Source organism: Triticum aestivum, chromosome 3A, assembly GCF_018294505.1.
Source record: "Triticum aestivum cultivar Chinese Spring chromosome 3A, IWGSC CS RefSeq v2.1, whole genome shotgun sequence".
In the NCBI taxonomy this organism is placed as follows: Eukaryota; Viridiplantae; Streptophyta; class Magnoliopsida; order Poales; family Poaceae; genus Triticum; species Triticum aestivum.
This window is the reverse complement of record NC_057800.1, coordinates 39833670-39837721: the sequence shown is the minus strand read 5'-3', so window position 1 is coordinate 39837721 and position 4052 is coordinate 39833670.

The following is a 4052-nucleotide window of genomic DNA, read 5'->3' as shown; positions in this document are numbered from 1 at the left end:
TATGGGCTGGGCCTCCGGTTAATAGGTTAGTCCCAAAATTAATATAAAAGTGGATAATAAAGCCCAATATTGCCCAAAACAGTAGATAATATAGCATGGAGCAATCAAAAATTATAGATACATTGGAGACGTATCATGCTCCATGCTATATTATCTTCTGTTTTTGATGTTTATGGGCTTTATTATACATTTTTAAATTATTTTTGGGACTAACCTATTAATCCAGAGCCCAATGCAAGTTTCTTATTTTTTTCCTTGTTTTAGAGTATCGCAGAAAAGGAAAATCAAACGGAGTCCAATTGACCTGAAACTTCACGGATCTTATTTTCGGACCAGAAGAAACCCAGAAGACTTAGAGTGCACGTCAGGGGATCAACGAGGAAACCACGAGGCAGGGGGGAGAGCCAACCCCCCAGGGCGCACCCTCCACCCTCGTCGGCCCCTCGTGGCTCCCCTGATGTATTTCTTCCGCCTATATATATCCATATACCCTAAAATGATCGGGGAGCACAATAGATCGGGAGTTCCGCCGCCAGAAGCCTCCGTAGCCACCGAAAGCCAATCTAGACCCGTTCTGGCACCCTACCGGAGGGGGAATCTTCATCATCCTGGTGCTCTCCGTGACGAGGAGGGAGTAGTTCTCCCTCGGGGCTGAGGGTATGTACCAGTAGCTATGTGTTTGATCTCTCTCTCTCGTGTTCTTGAGGTGGTATGATCTTGATGTATCGCAAGCTTTGCTATTATAGTTGGATCTTATGATGTTTTCTCCCCCTCTACTCTCTTGTAATGGATTGAGTTTCCCCTTTGAAGTCATATTATCAGATTGAGTCTTTAAAGATTTGAGAACACTTGATGTATGTCTTGCCGTGCGTATCTGTGGTGACAGCGGGATATCACGTGATTCACTTGATGTATGTTTTGGTGATCAACTTGCGGGTTCCTCCCATGAAACTATGCATAGGGGTTGGCACACGTTTTCGTCGTGATTCTCCGGTTGAAACTTTGGGGCACTCTCTGAGGTTCTATGTGTTGGTTGAATAGATGAATCTGAGATTGTGTGATGCATATCGTATAATCATACCCACGGATACTTGAGGTGACATTGGAGTATCTAGGTGACATTAGGGTTTTGGTTGATTTGTGTCTTAAGGTGTTATTCTAGTACGAACTCTAGGGCTGTTTGTGACAATTATAGGAATAGCCCAACGGATTGATTGGAAAGAATAACTTTGAGGTGGTTTCGTACCCTACCATAATCTCTTCGTTCGTTCTCCGCTATTAGTGACTTTGGAGTGACTCTTTGTTGCATGTTGAGGGATAGTTATGTGATCGAATTATGATATTATTGTTGAGGGAACTTACACTAGCAAAAGTATGAACCCTAGGCCTTGTTTCCTAGCATTGCAATACCGTTTACACTCACTTTTATCACTTGCTACCTTGCTGGTTTTATAATTTCAGATTATAAATACCTTTATCTACCATCCATATTGTACTTGTATCACCATCTCTTCGCCGAACTAGTGCACCTATACAATTTACCATTATATTGGGTATGTTGGGGACACAAGAGACTCTTTGTTATTTGGTTGTAGGGTTGCTTGAGAGAGACCATCTTCATCCTACGCCTCCTACGGATTGATAAACCTTAGGTCATCCACTTGAGGGAAATTTGCTACTGTCCTACAAACCTCTGCACTTGGAGGCCCAACAATGTCTACAAGAAGAAGGTTGTGTAGTAGACATCATGGCTCGATCAGCAATTATCAACAGGACCTGCACCATTATCACAGCCGCCGAGTTAAGTCTAGGACTTTTCAAGAAGGTGACCTGGTGCTCCGGCTCATCCAGGATCTGTCAGATGCACACAAGTTATCCCCGCCTTGGGAAGGACCCTTTGTGGTCAGCAAGAATTTAAATAACGGGTCATATTACCTCATCGACGTCCAAGAACACAAAGACTCACGTAATTAGGAGGAGGAGACCCGCCGGCCGTGGAACATTGCTCAACTTCGGCCATACTACACCTGAGCCACCGGCTCTCGTCATGTACATACTTTGACGTTGTATACAATGTGATAAGTAATAAAGCAGGACCTTGATACGTCTCCAACGTATCTATAATTTTTGATTGCTCCATGCTATATTATCTACTGTTTTGGACATTATTGGGCTTTATTATCCACTTTTACATTATTTTTGGGACTAACCTATTAACCAGAGGCCCAGCCCAGAATTGCTGTTTTTTGCCTGTTTTAGGGTTTCGAAGAAAAGGAATATCAAACGGAGTCCAAACAGTATGAAACCTTCGGGAACGTGATTTTCTTAATGAACAAGACCCGAGAGACTTGGACCCTACGTCAAGACTGAAAGCACAAGTGCTCCCTAGGTGGTTTTGATAATTGACGACAACATATCTCTTGTTGGACTATCATTTAGATCTAGCATGTTTCAGATAAGTTCAACAATGGAGTGGCATGGACTAAAGGTTGTGGGAACTCCTTCAAGATGCTAAGGACAAAGGATTGGCTAAAGCTTCAAGCTCATGACTCCTCATTTTACATTTTAGTGATCCAAGATCACATTGAGTCTTTCGGAAAAGCCAATACTATCAAGGAGGGATGAGGTGTTGCTTAATGAGCCTCTTGCTTCATGTGCTTAGTGATATGCTCCATAACCCTCAGCTACTTTCCCACTTCCACATATGACCTAAACCCTAAGCCAAACTCGGTCCTACCGATTCTTCCTATCCGGCGCCACCGAGCTTCACTTGTCATAAGCCACTGCCAAACCCTAATTAGTTCGGTCTCACCGATGGGATCTCGGTCTCACCGAGATGGGCCTGCAAACTCTCTGTTACCCATTGCAATATTCTTGGTCCCACCGAGATATGCAATCGGTTCCACCGAGTTTGCTTGGCCAAATCTCAGTTTCACTTATTACCCAAATCGGTCCCACCAACTTTGAGTAATTGGTCAAACCGAGTTTTGGATTTACCCTAACCTTAGCACATCGGTCCCACCGAGTTGATCCAGTCGGTCCCACCGAAATCTCTAACGGTCACTAGGTTTACATTTTCGGTCCGACCGAGTTTGTGATTCGGTCCCACCGAGATTGGAAAACTGTGTGTAACAGTTGGATTTTGTGTGGAGGCTATATATACCCCTCCACCTCCTCTTCATTCGATGAGAGAGCCATCAGAATGCATACACCATTCCAACTCACATGTTCTGAGAGAGAACCACCTACTCATGTGTTGTGACCAAGATATTCCATTCCTACCATATGAATCTTGATCTCTAGCCTCTCCAAGTTGCTTTCCACTCAAATCTTCTTTCCACAAAATCCAAATCCTATGAGAGAGAGTTTAGTGTTGGGGGGACTATCATTTGAAGCACAAGAGCAAGGAGTTCATTACCTACACACCATTTGTTACTTCTTGGAGAGTGGTGTCTCCTAGATTGGCTAGGTGTCACTTGGGAGCCTCCGACAAGATTGTGGAGTTGAACCAAGGAGTTTGTAAGCGCAAGGAGATCGCCTACTTCGTGAAGATCTACCGCTAGTGAGGCAAGTCCTGTGTGGGCGATGGCCATGGTGGGATAGACAAGGTTGCTTCTTCGTGGACCCCTTGTGGGTGGTTGCTTCTTCGTGGACCCTTCGTGGGTGGAGCCCTGTGTGGACTCGCGCAACCGTTACCCTTTGTGGGTGGAGCCCTGTGTGGACTCGCGCAACCGTTACCCTTCGTGGGTTGAAGTCTCCATCAACGTGGATGTAGGATAGCACCACCTATCCGAACCACGGGAAAAACATCCGTGTCTCCAATTGCGTTTGATTTCTCCAAACCCTTCCCTTTACATTATTGCAAGCTGCATGCTTTACATTCCGCTGCTCATATACTCTTTGCATACTTGCTTGATATGTATTGTGTGTATTGAAATTGTGCCTAAACTCCACTTAAACCGAAAAAGCTTGAAAAATTGCAACTTTAGCATTAAGTGTCTAATCACCCCCCTCTAGACACATCTACTTCTAGATCCTACAAAGACACAAAA